We start from the raw sequence: 18,049 nt of genomic DNA on the forward strand, positions 1-18,049 counted from the left end.
CTGTGTATACAAATGTATGTATCTTTGTATAACATGCAAGGCATGTCTGATGGGTTGGACCCCTTGGGAAGTCACCTGATGTGCTGAGATACCACTGAGTCTACCTGTTCTGCCAGCCTGGGCCCCCTTCAACCTGTCTTGCTGAGCCAGGCTCTTAAAATCTCCTCTAACACACATACAGGCAAGGCCACACCCAGTTGCAGATCATCTTTGGGAAGACTTAGCTTAAGGGACTTGCTCCAGCACTGAGATGTCCACCTCCCTTGGAATACAGACCCAAAGAGATATTCTATTTGCCTCTTCCCTCAATGTGGAAGAGGGTATGCACAATTTCTTGTGCCCCCAGTTAGAAACCACCTAAATTGGGTTGTATTATAAACCAGAAATAAATTTATTAACTATAACAGGTGTATTTTATGTAGTTAAGGAGGTAGCAGACAGAACAAAACAGATTACTAAGAAAACAAAACAGAGCACGCAAACTAAGCTTAATACACTAAAGAAACTAGTTATATGCAAGTTCTCACCCTAAATGTGGTTCTAATAACCTTCTTCACAGGCCAGATGCTCTTCCAGCCTGGGTTCAGTTCTTTCCCCCAGTTGAGTGTTAGTTGTTTCCAGCAGTCATCTTGGGTGAGGTAGCAGGGGAGAACTGACGACCAGGATTACCTCACTTCCCACCCTTAAATAGGATTTGCATAAGGCAGGAGTCTTTTGTTTCCTAGTTTGACCCTCCTTCCCTTACAGTGGAAAGTTACAAGAAGTCCCAGGTAATGTTTTAGAATCAGGTGACAAGACCATCTGACTCTGTGGGGCCCCTGTAGCCATTCTTCTCAGGCTGACCCACACGTTCACAGGAAGACTAAGCTCTTTTACAGTCCATTGTCTCTTGCTGATGTGCCATCAGCACTGTCTGGCTTTTCCATTGTAGTCTCTGAAGTGTCAGCAGTGGGAGTGACCCAAAGCAGCAAATATGAAATACAGATACACAGGTCAATATTCCTAACGTCAGATACAAAAAATGATAATTCATACAAATAGGATAATCGCATTCAGTAAATCAAACCTTTCCAATGATATCTCACATGAGCCATCTTGCATAAAGTATACCTGTTATGTCATTCATATCATAAGCATATTTTCATAAAGAATATGGAATGACACCTCACAGCATGCATTTGTGTTTATCTTTGTAATTTACCTCTGTATTAATGGCTATGTAGTTATCATTGCACTGTAACCAATTAATGTCATTCGTTACTAAAAAGTCAGTAAATACAATATAAAAATAAAGATTTGGGAAAGTGATCATAAATAATGTTTTCCCTAAATGCCTCCATTCTTTCAGAGTTTACATGAAATGAACAAAAACTATCCTTTAAAACAGTAGCTCTTCAAAGAGCTCTTCAGCTATCCCTCGATGTGAGGATGTCTGCCAAGGAGGTTCATTGGTGAGTTTTAAGTGGCTGAGGAGCCCAATTTTTGCCCTGCAGATTTTCCCACAGAAGTGACAGGTGTAATCGTGGAGGAGACATAGTTGTTGGCTGGACTGTTGTGCCCTTTCTTTCCTCCTTTGTTGCTTCTGTCTCATGAGCACATCTGTTCTCCTCAAAGTGAGCTGTGCCTTGGTTTATAGTGTGGCACCACTGTGTTCTGTTCCGCGCCAAATCCTCCCAATTTGTTGGGTTGATGCCTCCCTTTTTAAGATGTACTTTTAGTACGTCTTTGAAACACTTCCATTGCTCTCCACGAGCCCTTCTTCCTTGACTTAACTGAGAGAAGAGTACTTGCTTCGGGAGGCGAGTGTCAGGCATAATTGTACAAGCTCACATTTTGCAGAGATCTCTATCCAAAATGCCTGTGTCCTTCCCATTATGATTTTACAAAAGTTTCAGATATCATCCTAAAATGTGATATGACTTCTAGCAAAAACCATATGTGCTTAAAAACAAACTTTTCTGGCATTAATTGGGGTTTCTAATAATGTTTAGGTTGTGTAAGGCATATAGTTTTTTGTGTGTGTGTGTCTCATGTAACTGCCTGCTACAGCATGTTTAGTACTTTCTTATTAAAAGCCTCCTAAATACATGTGGCTTGGGACCCTGCAGTGCAGTGGGCAAGAAGCAGACTTTGCTTATCTTTTAATTTCCTTTGGAGAGGCTGTCACTCCCCTGGCAGTCTGCTTTTGAAGCCCTCAGGTCCCTGAGAAAACCTGAGCAGTGAGATAAAGAGAGAATGACTCTGCTACCAGCTTCACACAGTGAGATTTTATTGGTTTACCCAGTGGGAGGTTTCTCTTTGCCTCCCTTTGTAACATATTGGCCTGCAGACCATGTTGAAAAGTCTTAGTTCGAGTGACAGCTGTGGTGCATTGTGGGACACACATGCAGCAAGATGGGATCTGCTAATTTCTTTACTCCACTCTAGCGTGTGGCCACCAGTGGACAGGCACAGCATGGGCTATTTATGTTCAGTAGGTTGACAGATGATCAATTTTATATCCGATCAATAATGAGTTTTGAAGACCATAAAAACTCCACTCTGGGCAGGAAAAAAAAGTTTGTTTAACAAACTGCTTTTCTGAAGCAACACAATCTCCCCTTGAGCGACCTTGGTTTCAAAGGGAGCTGCCAATTGCCAGTATGACAGCTACTCTGTTCTAAACTGAAAACCCCTGATGGTGTTAGGCACATTTGGGTCCTAAACTCATCTATGTTTCACTCTCATTTAAAATACTTTACACACAAAAAAAATACAGCTTGAAAGATCTTTGTTCCTATGGGCCCATGCCCACCCACCCACCCACCCATGTTCTGGCACTCCAATATGAATTGTGTTATGTGGCTGAAGAAAAGGTAGGGCAGAAGACAAGTTTTGCTCCCAGTTATGCATTCACAAATGGGAGATGCACTCATGTAACTGAGGGCTAATTTGATTCTAAAGTTTTAAAAATAGTACAATAAATTTGTGCTTTTTTTCATTTAAAAAACAACTTACTATTAAAAACATTGTCAAATTTCTTTATTTACTGAGGTCCCAGGGTTGCTCTAGTTTATGTTGGTTGCTTATGACCCAAAGGGGCCAGTCTGGCAATTGGGGATTAGCAGGAGGTGTGGATGCCCTGGCCACCCTATCCTTTCTTTTTCGCCATACCCTGTGCACAAGTAACTGCCACTGCCGGTGGCAAAAGAGTCACCATGGAAGCTTTACACTTCCAAGGATTCCCCGCTATGCAGGATAAATCCTTAAATGGTTAGTTCAACTGGTTTTAGAGCTTCTTTGCTTTGCACTACCAGAATGTGTACTCTGTTTTGGATCTGATGATGGAGACTATCTCATGAGAAAGGCTCATCTCATAATATTTACTTCATTTGAGGCAAAAATCTCAAGAGAATAGTTTGTGAGCATTTGGCACCATCAAATTCAAACCCGGACGTTGTCTCTCTAAATGACTGTTTAAAATCCATTATTCTAGCAATGATTTTTTAAAAAAATGAACCAATATGATGTAGGACCTCCACCTTATAAAAACAAACACAAATGTCATGGCTGGGAATCGCATGATGTGGGGAACTTTGTTGGCCTTTGGAATCCACACAAAGTGCTGCCTTTTTAAGGGCTCAGGCCTGGGAGGAAGGCATTCAGCACTTCACAGGATCAGGCCTTAACTGAAATAATGGAAGAACCAGTTTAAAAAAACACTAAGGTGGGATAATGAATGTATTTCAGACCATTAATGAACAACTCTGGATGTAAGTTAATGTGGAGCCTTAAATAGCCTGACAGTACTTGTGTACAGGCACTCAGGCCCAGAGCCTCAAAGATATTTGGGAGCCTAACTCCCACTGCTTTCAATGGCAACTAAATCCATATGAAGATCTGTGCCTCAGATACGGTGGTAATATTGCTCTGCTACAATGCCAGCAGCAATGCACACTAGTTATATTGTCATGATGCATTTTTAGACATATTTTTGTAAATGACTGAATGACTGTATAATCAGCTAATGCTGCTGCATAATTTAGTGCCGCTCTGGCACCTGTCTTAGCCACAAAATTTAAATCTAAAGTGCCTCATAGTACAAGCAGCCTTGAGCGAATCGTGAGATGATACAATCAGTATTTTTTTTTACTCCCGAATGGATAAATATTTATGGAATAATAATGTCACAAAATATGTCTACTGAAAATTAGGGACTGACCAGAGGGATCCCATTCTATAATGGCTCTCTTCCAGTATCTGGTGCTTGCAGTGCAGGACGATAAAAGAATATGTAATCCTTTATTTTTCAATCTGTTGGTTCTGAAAAGTACTACTGGGATTCTTGTCAATCCTACCAGGGACTGGTAGAAGAGAGCAGATATTGCATGTCAATTTTTTTAAAGCCTACAGTAAACTCTTCCACATGACAAAGCTTAGAAAATGTGAACGCTAGGAGGAAGCCCTGGGGAGCTCACTTCTCTAGTTTATGAGATAACAGGCCAAGTTTATTTTATTGAATCAGCAACTGACTGTTTCATGGGGGGAAAGCAACAATACAATTGTTCAGACCTGTAGCACATCAGTCAAATTAATAAATACAGTCCCTGATAATACTGCAGCTCACCAAAGGTCACTGAAAACATAATGAAGTTACCATTTAGGGAAAAAAATTCACTAGCCTATAGCGCACACGCTGATGTCAGCCAACTCAGAGGAATTTATAATTAATCAAGTAATTTGCTCTAGGAATATTAAGGGACAACATTTAAACAATGTTTTTAAATTAATTTAAGCCTATGCCTGACTCGTATTGTGTCACATTCCATTCCTCCATTTTATATTTGTATATCTATTGATCATGACGCAATAGTAATTTCTGTCCCATCATATATGACATGCTAGAACTCAGCAGGCCTGTAGAGACTGTCTCTGGGCTGGCAGGCAAATGGTTAACCATTTTTCTGTGGGAAGGGCCACAGCTGTGCACCTTAGCTGCACAAACCCTCAGGAAGGGGCAGATAGAGCTGTGGAAAAGGGCAGACCCTTCTTCTGTTCTTATAAGAGCGTGGATGCTGAAAGATGGAGTTAGGTTCATGGATTCAGGGAAGTCTAAAGCCAGCCTTGAGTCTTTTGTTTAATTTCTTTTGATAACTGGTCTGAAAGAGCCCTTTGAATCCCCCCGACCACCAGGGACTGAAACTGGGAAGTAGGCTGGAGGTCCTGACTTGTTTGTTTTAATCTTGGGCTCAGGTAAGCCATGCTCTGCTGGTCTCTTAAAGGGGTAAAACTCTTTTTAGGCCACATCTTTGGTGATTAACTGACAATAAAACCAAATCTTTTTGTCCTTTGGGTCTCTGACCCATTGTCTACTCCTCCCATACAGGTCCCATGTATCAATACCAAATTCACACCTGGTGTAATTATCATCTGGAATTATACCAGGGCCCAGTATGCAGTATTCAAGGTATTGTATAAATTGATATAACAGCAACTGCAATTAATGTTTCCTTTTAATCTGTTTTCACACACTAACCATCATCACCTTGAGAGAAATGGGCATGTAGGTAGTTCTAGTGCTCATGAAAGTGAAAAAATGAATCTACTGGCTGACTGAAGCCACACAAGTGATAAGCTCTGTGCAAATTCTCCCCCTTATGCTCAAGTTACTCTTCTCAATCCTAGCTTGAGTGAAAATGATCACACTGCAAAATAACAGTTGAGATGCTGTGTTCACATGGGCACTGAACTCATTTGTGTGTGGTGCTAAGACTTCTGGGGATACATCTCATAGTTCTTTGGAAAGTAGTAAGCTGAGCCACTCTAAGGATTCTTTCCCAGTAATTGTGAGAGAACTTGTCTGTCCTTTCTGGGCAAACAATGGGAGTTGTGGTAAGGCATTGGAGAACTAGTGGCACTCAAGTGGCACTAGCCTCCAGCCATACTATGGGATAGGTGTATTAGCAGTTGATGAGCTCAATTCACTTGAATGTTAGGCTATACTGCCTCTCAGGCTGGCCAATTCAAGTTTAAAGCACTGAATGCATTTGAGTTGAGGGTTTTTGTTTGTGGATAGGACACAAGATAGGGGTAGCACTTGAATTATAGCTCAAGTAAACTTTGAGAGTCAGAGAGAAGGTGTCCTGCATAAATTAAGCAGGGATTGGAGTGTCAAAGAGTGATGATTAAAAGATCAAAGTTAACTGCGGAGTAAGGTTTATTTAAAAAAAAAAACTTAGTGAGGGGAAATGAGAAAACGTAAGAAAGGGTCATAATGATAAAGGGAAACTAGATATGGCATTATTAACAGCTCTCTTGTGCTGTTTTTGTTTAATATAGGTGTTTTATAGATCATTTCACAGGTCTAACCAGCTCTTTTACTTAAAGACATACAAACTGTGCTACTGGAATAGACACATTAGTCCTGTGTTTTTTCTCACAGAGTGGCTGAAATAAAGTAGGATGTTTCAGAGAAAAGGTAAAATCTTAATTCCACCTCACAATGCAACTAATTCTACCTAAAAACTACGGCTTTCCTAGCACAGCTAAGTCTGTGATTAGAAATCACCGTTCCTTGCACTGTCAAAGGCACAGACGTAAAAGTTATTGAACTAAAACAAAAGTTAGTAGAAAACCTTTGACTCTCTCTCTTTTTTATCATACTGTGTCAAACAGCGATACCCTGAGAGCCTGACTCTGCTTTATGGCTGCAATTCACCCACTGTGTGCAGGGTGAGCAGAATGTGGCAATAGTATCAGATATGCATCCCGTCCCCCCCACCCCCCCAAAAAAGTGTAAATGAGCAGATCTGAGCAGATATGCAGAAAAATCCTTGGGCAGAAATCTTCCCTTCAGGCACCTGGACATACCATATGTGAACCCTACATAAAAGCATTGTATCCTTGGCTCACTGACTGCAAGCAAGATCAACCTGCAGTCGAGCAGCTTTGAAAACTGCTCAGCAGCTGCAGCCAATTGGGAGCTTGTGGAGACAGCCTTGCTGCAAAGGAAGCAAACCCAGACTGTGTGACCGCCTCCTCCTGATATTTAAAATCAGCGTGGATGGGAGATACAGTGATGACACGAGGTGCCCTATGCAGGCCACACATCTGCCACTGCAGGGATGCTATGCCAGATCCAAAGCTGAACAGAAAAGTGAGGTTGATTACACAGATTGAAGTAGAACAGGGGTCGGTAACGTTCGGCACGCGGCTTGCCAGGGTAAGCACCCTGGCGGGCCGGGCCAGTTTTATTTACCTGCTGACGCGGCAGGTTCGGCCGATCGCGGCCCCCACAGGCCACGGTTCGCCGTCCCGGGCCAATGGAGGTGACGGGAAGCGGTGCAGGCGAGCGATGTGCTGGCCTAGGTAAACAAAAATATGCTCTGCATATTTTTAGACTGATTTATATCATCTGTAAGCCTGTATTTCTATAACAGTACTGAAGAGAAACTTCTCCGTTGCTTGTAAGGCTCCGTGTCTTTCTTTTGTTGGCTAGGAAACCGATTGGTTGAATAATTCTCATGAGCGGCTCAAAGAGTTTTCTGTGTAACAAACTGTTTGCCATGTCAGTGGCAGATTCTCATTATGCAAGAGGGAACATAGCCAGGAGAAGTGTTAAAACTGCTCAAGAGCCGGATCGTGTTGTTTGTATGACGGAAGAACTCTGCTTCGGTCATTGTTCTGCCGCAGTTTTACCCCTGCTGCTGGGGCAANGGGACGGCGAACCGCGGCCAGTGGGGGCCGCGATCGGCTGAACCTGCCGCGTCAGCAGGTAAATAAAACTGGCCCGGCCCACCAGGGTGCTTACCCTGGCGAGCCGCGTGCCGAACGTTGCCGACCCCTGAAGTAGAACCTGGCAGCAGGGCCATTAGGGTGCAGTTTAAACAGATGCAGTTGGTCAAGTTTGTCAGTCTTGACTTGTCTAAAAATGACCAGCTGGTAAGGACTGTTTCCACAGGAACGGACCATCCTCCTCCCTCCAACCCAACCTGGCCTAGCTCTACTAGCTGGCAGGCTGTGAGGGACAGAGCCATGGCTCTACCTACTCTCCATTCCTCCCCTGCTTGCTTTCCACTAAGTTGCATCTACCTGGGTATCAGGCTCTGCACTCACCTCACCTCAAGGGTTGAAATTCTGGGCAGCCTCACAATGGTAGGAAGGCTCCTTTCTTCCTCATTATTCCTCCCTCCACACTCTTGGCACACATACACTTATAAAATGCAGCCAGATAGAGGCTATCCCCAGTATAAAGCTTGCTGTGGCTCTCAGCTGTATATTTTATTTGGCCCATCTTAGCTTTCTGTTTTAAAGGTTGTCTGCACTGCAATAAAAAACCCACATCACTGAGTCTCAGAGTCCAGGTCAATTGACTTGCGGGCTTGGGCTTGGGCTGTGGGGCTTAAAATTCAGTGCAGATGTTTGGGCTTGGGCTGGAGTCTGGGCTTTGAGACCCCACCCCATTGCAGGGTCTCAGAGCTCGGCAGCCCAAGCCTGAATGACTACATTGCAGTTTTTAGCCTGGCAGCCTGAGCCCTACAAGCCTGAGTCAGCTGATTTGGGCCAGCGGCAGCTGTGCCATGAGTCTTTTGTTGTAGTGGAGATGTGCCCTAACTGACTGTGACTCCTCTTTGTCTTTGCAATAATTTCCTAGCGCCAAAGGCCACAAAAGCACAGTACACTTTCATATCATCATCTTTAATCATTAACTGTTATCTCCTAAACTAATACTTCTGACATTTGTCAGTCTATTTATATAGCAGACTGTCCCTGAATTTTTAAGAGTCATTTAAATCAAACAATTTGGGAAGGGTTGCAAAAGACATCCAAAACTGCCTTGTTCTTAAATAAAGTAAAAAAAGTGCTGGCACAATACTGTTTTATTTAGCAAGATTTAAAAAATAATAATAATATGTTAACAGGCAGTGATAGCTATTTAAAATATAGAACTTCAAGTGCAAACAGAAACTTGTATTCAAATCTTATTCCTTAATTGTATGATTAACTAGATGCATTCAAGTGATGAGTGCTCCATCTGAAAGCAGTTAAATGATCAACTGATACTTTAGTCTAATATAACAGAATTTAAGCTATCAGAATGGCAAAAGACTGGATGAAGGATTATCTATGTCTGTAACTCTTACTAAATGCATTGTTGTGCCTTTTTAAATTTTTATTTGTATGTTAGATCTGATAAACCCAGTGCAGTTCTTGTCAAGATGATTACTATACTACTCCCATGTTTAAAAGCTACTACTTCTCCTTCAGCCTCAAGCCATTGACACCAATATAACTAAGGTCTGATCATTTCTTGATCAGCAGTTCTTGAACTGTGGAATGTGAGTTGGTTTAAAGGTACAGCACTAGAATGAGAATGCATAACTACCCTCCTCCAAATTACAAAAAGTGGGTGTGACAGGATCCCTAGGGTACAACTTGGAACTGTGGGACTGCTGTGCCCCCTTAATTCTCCAGCCTGGGCTGTCTCACACAATGCTATGCTAGTGACAAGCAGCAAAACCCCTCCAGGCGCTGTGATCTCTCAGCCATCAGCATGTGGAGCCCCACACCCAGCTAAATTGCATGAATGCTCCCTGAGCCACTCAATCTTACAGAGAGAGTAGGGTTACCATATTTTAATTTTTAAAAAGGAGGACACTCCATGGGGCCCTGGCCCCGCCCCCGCCCCAACTCTGCCCCCTCCCCTGAACGCTCTGCTCCCTGCTCTTCCCCCTCCCCTGCTTCCCGCGAACATTTGATTCGCGGGAAGCCTGAAACAGGGAGGCAGCAGGTAAGCTGGGGCTGGGTGCGGCGCGGCCCAGTCCCGTCCCCCTGGCCGAGTGGCTCCCTTTGGCGTCCGGCCGGCCCAGGCCAAGAGGCTCTGGCCCCGGCGTCTCCCACCTGGCTTGGCTCGGGCCCTGGGGCGCCGGCCCGCGCCCCCGGCCGAGCACCGCGGCCCCGGCCCAGCACCGCACCTCTGGCCAAGTGCCCGTGCCCCCGGCCCCGGCTCCGGCCGAGCACCGCGCCGGCCCCTGGCCCCAGCCCCTGCTGAGCACCGCCGGCTCCGCACCGCTGGCCCTGTACCGCCGGCCCCAGCCCCAGCGGCCCCGGCCGAGCACCGCCGCGCCCTCCCTCCCTATTTTCCTGGACATTTCTGGCTTTTTGGGATTTCCCCCCGGACGGGGATTTGAGGCCCAAAAAGCCGGACATGTCCGGGAAAATCCGGATGTATGGTAACCCTAAGAGAGAGGGACCAGCCAATCACACCAGCCCCCAGTCTTGCACCCCAGAAATATACTGTCTTACACTACTCAAAACTTCCTTGGACAGTGCAAGCTCATTAATTAGTTTGCAACTCCAACAAAAGGCAGTGGATGTGCAACAGCCCTTGTTTACCTGAGTTGAGATTCCCCAAACATTTCAACCAAAACCATAGTGTTTTAGGTAAAATATAAAACAGATTTATTAACTTCAGAAAGATAGATTTTAAGTGATTATAACTAGCAGGCATAGAGATCAAAGTTGGTTACACAAGTAATAAGAATAAATACACAGTTTAAATTTTACAGACTAAGCAAGATTAGAATCAAGCAGTCTCTCACCCTAATAGATGTTACAAGCAGCTCACAGTTCTCAATACATAGGCTGGATCCTTCCCAGCCTGGGACCAATCTCTCCAGTTCAAAGTCTTTGTCTTCCAGATGATTTTCCAGGTGTTGAGATGGGAGAGGAGAGAGAGGCAAATGATGATGTCACTGTCCCTCTTTTATACTTTCTTCCAGCTGCTAGAAAGATCCTTGCTGTGATGTGGAGGTCAGGCAGTCCTGTTGCATATGTGCCCTCTCTAAAAAGCCTCTGGGAGAGTGGATTCTTCTTGATAGGCCTGTCTGGCCCGTGATGGTTGCTCCTTTGTCCCTACTGAAAGGCCAGCTGTGGGTGTCTCCCAACCTCACAATATATTTCAGTAACACGTACAGCAATACTTCATAACTTCACATACAGTGATAGTACACACAATCCAACAGGATATTAATGTTCAATAGATCAAGACTTTTAAAATGATACCTCACAGAACATGCATTGTACAAAACATATCATAATCCTATCGCAGTGGTGAATAAGGGGGGTCCAGGGTACAACTTTGAGGTACAGCGTGTCACAGTGGGGCTCCAAGCACCTTTGAGTTTTAGATATGGAACACTAAATCTTAGCAGCCAGGATCACAGTTCTGGAGCAAGGTAAAATTCCCATAATAAAAAGGGATTTCCCTCTCCTCCCTCCTTGCCCTCCAATGAAATTTCCACCTACCAAATTGCATCATTTTGGGTAAAAGTTCAAGTAAAATTTTGTGGGGAGTCTGAGAAGATGAAGTTGCTTTGTGGGTGGGACTGAAGTGGACATGGGGCAGGGTTTACTTGGTGTTTGAGCCAGCGTTGGCAACCCTGCTCCATGTGCATCACTTCGGGTTTGAGGCCACGAACCTGGAAAAGATGGACATGTTGTTCAGCATCTCATATAACGCCACTCCATCCTCCCACTCCCTATTACAAGCAGTTTGTGTGTTCTAGGTTCTCCCTAAAGCAGCCCCAGGTGGGCTTCCACATAGAGTGCTAACCGTCTGATCACTGGTCCACAGATCTGCAGTGTTGTTTCTGTAAAACACCTCCCTGTGTCAACAGTTGAGTGACAAGAAATAGAGCGCCTGTGTTTCTTTAAGCAAGAGGGCCATAGGGTGCCTAACCATCTGGAGTAGGTAAATATTATCCCTATTTTACAGATGGGCGGTTGAGGTCACTGTGCAATAGGTAATGAATGCTGCAGTGTACAAGTATGTGTAAATATATCCTACCATTTGAACATCCCCAGTGCTAGATTAGACCCTACAAATGGAGTGGAGTAGTTTTTAATTATTATTTTGCTTTATGCCTGTATTACAGGAACATTTAGCCTAAGCTTTCGGTACCTTTAACGTATCTTTATAACCGCATGAACACCTACAGAAAATAACAAACCAACGCCTTATCCTTACTACAGATATTACAAAACAATGGCTTTCAGTGTTTACGTACTAGACAGCCTCCTGAGCAATAATGTTAGTTTAAACGGTACTTTTAATCTGCAAAGTGTCTGGCAGCATTAAGCCTCACAGCCCCCCTTGTGAAAAACGTAATTTAGCTTTCTCTTGCAAATTCGGGAAATTAAAAAGGGAGTTAAGTGATTTGTCCAAGGCCCTGGAGAGAATCCGCGTTAGTCAGAATTAGAATACAAGGGTTCCTTGCTTCTAGTCCCGAGCTGAGAGCACTCTTCCGTTCTTCTATCTAGGTGTAGACAAGCATAAAAGTACTGATTGCTTGAGACGGTAGAGAAGGGAATAAACAAACATGTTCAGCAGTGGAGTCCTAGCTGCATGTGATTTATTTTTATTAGGATTATTTGTATTATGTTAGTACCTAGAGGTCTCAACCATGACTGGGGCCCATTGTGAGAAGCAATGTACAATTGCATAGTGTGACACTGCCTGCCTCAAAGAATTTATAATTTAAAGGGAAATATCAATGGTACAAAGAGGGGATAGGCACCTATCTCCCCCTACAATATCACTCCAAACGGGCTGTACAAAGAATGGGAGAAAGGAAATGTCATTATTTTCAGGAGACTGAGGTCCAGAGAAATTTAGGGTATGTTCACACTGCAATCGGAGGTGGGATTGCAAGGCAACTCATGTAGAGATACCTGCACTTGCTTTAATCTACCCAGCACAACTAAAAATAGCAGTAAAGCCACAGTGTATAAGCCCACCCAGAATCCTTGGTACATACTCACACTGTTAGCCCAGACCGTCTTGCCATGCCTTCACTGCTATTTTTAAACATGATTGATTAAAGCTAGCATGGGTATGCCAACCTGAGCTGTAATACACCTCCATTTGCAGAGTGGACGTACCCTCAGTGGCTTGTCCAAGGTTGCCCACCGAGCTTGTGGCACAGTCACATCAGTTATGATACTATTACAGGACTGGGCAACGGGCAGATGCCATGCTTGCCAAGCATGTGTTAGATGCACCTTGCATTTTTCCATCTGTACAATAACTATTAATTTCACACATATACTATCATCCTGTTCCCTTGCCTCAATTTCTGTGTAGTGACAACTAGTGTGCAGATGTATTGCTACTGCTTTGCCAGTGTACTTGTCTGTGGGACACAGGTTGTATTAGTGCATGTATAATCCCCTTTTCTTTTCTTTTGTATTTTCTGGCGTTTAGCCAGAAACCTTTATTGCTGTAATTACAGCTGCTGTTTCTACTTGCTCTGAGTTGATATGGAAGGTAGTAGTATAGAGGCTTGGTGGCAGTGTAGAGCAGTAGTGGGCAACCTGCGGCCCATCAGAGTAAGGTGATTGTCGGCTGCGAGACATTTTGCGGATGTTGACTGTCCGCAGGCATGGCTCCCCGCAGCTCCCATTGGAATGGGAGCTGTGGGAAGTGGCAGCCAGCATGCCCCTGCAGGCTCTGGGGTGGGGCCAAGATGAGGGGTTTGGAGTGCAGGAGGGGGCTCTGGGCTGGAGGCGAAGGGTTTGGAGTGTGGGAGGGGGCTCCAGGCAGGGTCAGGGGGCTGGGGTTCGAGCGGGGGTGAGGCTCCAGCTGGGGGTGTGGGCTATGGGGTGGGGCCAGGGATGAGTGATTTGGGGTGCAGGAGGGGGCTTCAGGCTGGAGCTGAGGGGTTTGGAGTGCAGGAGGGAGCTCAGGGCTGGGGCAGGGGGTTGGGTGCGGGAGAGGATGAGGAGTGCGGGCTCCAGGTGGCGCTTACCTCAGGCGGCTCCCAGGAAGTGGCTAGCATGTCCCTCTGGCTCCTAGGTGGAGGTGCAGCCACGGGGGCTCCCCAAGCACTGCCCCCTTCCCGAGCACTGCCCCTGCAGCTCCCATTGGCCTCGGCTCCTGGCCATTGGGAGTGGCGGAGCCAGTGCTTGGGATAGGGGCAGCACGCAGAATCCCCATGGCTGCCCCTACGCCTAGGAGCTGGAGGGACAGCAGCTGCCGGCTGCTTCCTGGGAGCTGCACAGAGCCGGGTAAGGAGCCTGCCAACCCCGCTGTGGCCAACCAGACTTTTAATGGCCAGGTCAGCAGTGCTGACTGGAGCCACCAGGATCCCTTTTCGGCTGGGTGTCTGGTCAAAAACCAGATACTGGGTAACCCTACATGGCTTCATTGTTATTGTTTTTCAAGCTAATTAGATCAAAGCTAGTTCAGGCACATCTACATGTGCTGCAATCATACCTCTGCATGCAGTGTAGGCAGCCAGTTGAGAATTCCTCCAGCAGAGGGGAATCCTCAGATGGTTTAAAAAAAAATTTAAGCAACAAAGATTCTGTTTTTGTATAAAGGTCATTAATTTTAATAAACAAACAGAGAGGTGGGGGAAAGTAGTAGGAGGAATGTTTCAGACACAGACAAATGCATACCACTGTCTGCCAAAATGGAATGTTTCCAAGTTTTCCATGAGGTGCCAGGAAGTGTTAAATGGTTCCAAAATCTTCCTTTTAAAGGATAACTTATTTTCTGGAATTGAAAAATGTAGAGGGTGATTTGAGGACTCTTATAAAATAAAGAATCAGTATATGGCAAAAGGTACAAGGCCTTGAAGAATTACGCCAGACACTAGCGTTGTCACAGCGTGCTTATTTAATGACAAAATACTTGACAGAGTAAAGCAAAAAAGATGGAGAGATAAGGTACATCTGCTGTAATAGAGAAAAGAGATAAAGGCTACTAAAGACAGAAGACTATGTACTTTAAACATTTTGTTGGAGGTTTCTGGAAGCCAGAAAACTCTGAAGGCCTACACAAACTAAATGATCTCTTCTACAAATATATGTATCTAGTGCCAGTGTTTACTCACAGTTAATCCTCACTCAGGTACCAAATTTATGTCTTGTTTAGATTCTCATTAACTCAGGATTTTTTCTAGGTTCCAGTGGAGCTAATTGCTTCAATAATGAAGGGATTTTGAACATGAACAATTAGATATGTTCACAGACACTGTACCTAATTCTCTGCTGGTGTAAATGGCATTAGAATAAATGGGACTTTCCAAGACTCCGAAACTGAAAAAAGCAGCTGTTCAGGTTCCATTTATCCAAGCCACCCGCAGTCAGTACGTTCCTAGAACAGAATAGTAGCTAATTATTTTTCCCAAAGCAAAGCTTCATGGCCAAATACGGAGAATAAAACACCACATACATATTGCCCTTCATAAGAAATATTTCTGTGTTTTATGACATGTAGAGTACGTAAATCAACAGAAGGAGATCGAGCAAATACAAACCAAAACCAAACTATGTTAATCTGTTTTAAAAACATTAGTGTGAGCCAGTTTTTGTTGACAATAGTCAGTAAATTTCACAAGGGATCAGTATCTTGAGAAAATGTCTGGCCCCAGGGGACTAAACATAAGATAAATAGATTTTAAGGCCAGAAGGGGCCATTATGATGATCTAATCTGAACTTCTGCATAACACAGGTCATGGAATGGAGAAGTTAGTGTAACTGCTTCTCTTCCAAAGCTCATGAGGGACATGGAGGAGAAGATAGAGTTAAACAAACCAGAAAGGTCAGAAGAATTGCCCAATCCTTGGAGTGTTTCAGGAGCATAATCTTCATTACTATACTGCTATCTCCAGTGGCAGCGCTGTGTGTGGAAGATTTCACAGTGCCTGCCTACAGAAATTTAGGGTGAGATTTTTCAAAAGCTCCGAAGGGATTTAGGAGCTCCTAAAACCCTTAGGCATTTTTGAAAATCTCCCCCCTAGAAAATAAATTACTTCTGACTTTTCTGTGGGTTTTTTTTTCTGGAAGAAATATGTTGGAAATTAATTTTATATATTAAGACAATCTCGCTTTTAAATTTGTCTCATTTTTAAAAATTAGCCTGTAAATAACATGAAAGGCTAAGTGTTAAATGTCTCTTACGTGTCCAGGTCCAAGCTTTATGATTAATGAACATCATTAAGGTTGATTGTCATGGGGGACATGGATTCTGTGACTTCCTGTGTCTTTCTTCTATTGCCCTTTTGTAGCAGTTGAACAGAGAGGTGAAAAGTGTGTGGAAGTCCTGCTACACAAGACAGCTCAGAAATTTTGGAAGGAAAAAAATCAGTCAGGTCACAAATCCATGTCTTTTTCCAAATTTGACACGACAAGCCTGTGATGTTCCACAGTGTTTTCCATGACATAGCAACAGTCCTAGTCATGGCTTTCTCAGTATTTATTTTATATGCTGCCCTAAAATGGGGACAAAACCAGTAGATTAGTTTACATTTACCTCCTCATAGTGGTTTTGTTTTTTTCCCTGTCTCAGGGATCTATGAACTTGACAGTTTAAAGAGTGCCACCTATTGAATTGCCAGCATAACTCCCTGCAGTGCCTGCATTGTCCTTTGTATTGACATATGAACCAAACGAGCCTCACTGCTTTCTTTGTGAGATCTGATGACATTTGAGCAGCGGTTTTCAACCTGTGGCCCACGGACCCCTGGGGATCCGCAGACTATGTTTAAGATGTTTAAGATTTCCAAAGGGGTCCGCACTTCTATTCGAAATGAAAAAAGGTTGAAAACCACTGCATTAGAGCCTGAGATGACATATCTACAGTACAATTAGTTCATTCCTGGGAAGATCATCATCAACCCTTGTTCACATTGGTGAGAAGTTACTCAGACAAGAAGTCCCACTGATTTTATACTCCTAAAAAACAGTGTGAGCAAGGGATTGATAATCTGGCCCTCTGGAAGGATAAATTCAGGATTTCTGTCTGTATCTCAGAATGTCTTTGCTTCAGTTTTGCCCTCACTGTTATTTTAACATAAAGTTTGGTGCTTCATTGTAAGTGTGTATGGGTGAATCTCTTGAAGTCTGAGGGTTTGTGGATATTGTGAACTATTTTTGGTGCTTGAAAAACCAGTCTGAATTTCTAAGTTTTTTCTGTATAATTTAAACTGTGCTTTTTTCACTCATGTTTCAATTCAATTCTATTGGATAGTTCAAAAATCTATAGAAAGGTTTTCTATTAAACCCTCTAGGACTTTAAAGTGTCTCTTAAGTATAGTGCAAATGTTTGAATCTGAGTGAGTTTCAATCCCACAATATTCAAATGAGTTCAAAATTAGGAAAAACTAGTTAGCTCATTCTTAATTATGGCCTCAATCCTGCAGTTTGATTTGCATGGAGTGACACGTGCTCAGTTGCAGGATTGGAGCATTAATTATCAGAATTGCTGGCTTCAACTGGAAATTCTGTGATAGTTTCTAGATAAGAAGCATTCATAAATTATTTGTCTATATCGGTGTCATCTTTAAAATGAAACTGTCCCATGTGGTTAACTATTAGAAATGGGAGGTCTCCGTCAGGTTCTGGTTCAAATTTAAGTTTTGCTGTCTGACAAACTTCTTGAAAAACCATATTGTGAACAAAAATATATATAAATAAAAGTGCAAGAAGTAGTAAAACTATTTTTAAAAATTATAGTAATTGGAGAGAACTAGAAAGACTGCAGTAGAATATAAAATAGTGCCCAATAACTTGATCATATGTAAGATGACTGAATCAATAATAATTACTTTTAAAAGGCATATAAATGAAGATTGAATATAGAAAATACTGCCATGCTGACAACATGCAACAGTTCAGAGCTGCAGCCACACACTGCCAACAACAGGATATTTCCACAGGTTTCTTAAGGCAAGGTCTGTGATTTACCTATTTGTTTTTTTATGTTGACTCCATATTTTTCAGGGTCTGCAGGGAGGGCGTGGCATGTCTCTGCAGCTCTGATTAGACGTAGCAAGATATGAGGCTCCCTTTCCTGTTGGAATTGTCACAGCCCAGTTTATATTAATAGAATATTTGAAATATTTTCAGGTATTTTTTAAAAAGCCTCATGTATTCCTTGTTTAACTTCTGATTACATTATTTATTTTTCTATCGTAATCAAAGGCAATAGTAAAAATAGCTAGTTTTCCTTTAACTTTATAGGGGAAAATGTTTTTGGCAAGCTGGTGAAAGTGGCTATTGCAT

General features: G+C 43.3%; 1 long non-coding RNA gene across 1 annotated transcript in view; it reads left to right on the forward strand.

Moving 5' to 3' along the window:
- Window positions 1–17,758, forward strand: part of LOC117877209 — a 90,562-nt gene extending 72,804 nt beyond the window's left edge. The window contains exon 5 of the long non-coding RNA XR_004645650.1: window positions 17,602–17,758. This is a non-coding gene — a long non-coding RNA (uncharacterized LOC117877209). The remainder of the gene's footprint in view (window positions 1–17,601) is intronic.
- Window positions 17,759–18,049: the final 291 nt, after the last annotated feature.

Source organism: Trachemys scripta, chromosome 1, assembly GCF_013100865.1.
Source record: "Trachemys scripta elegans isolate TJP31775 chromosome 1, CAS_Tse_1.0, whole genome shotgun sequence".
Lineage (NCBI taxonomy): Eukaryota > Metazoa > Chordata > Testudines > Emydidae > Trachemys > Trachemys scripta.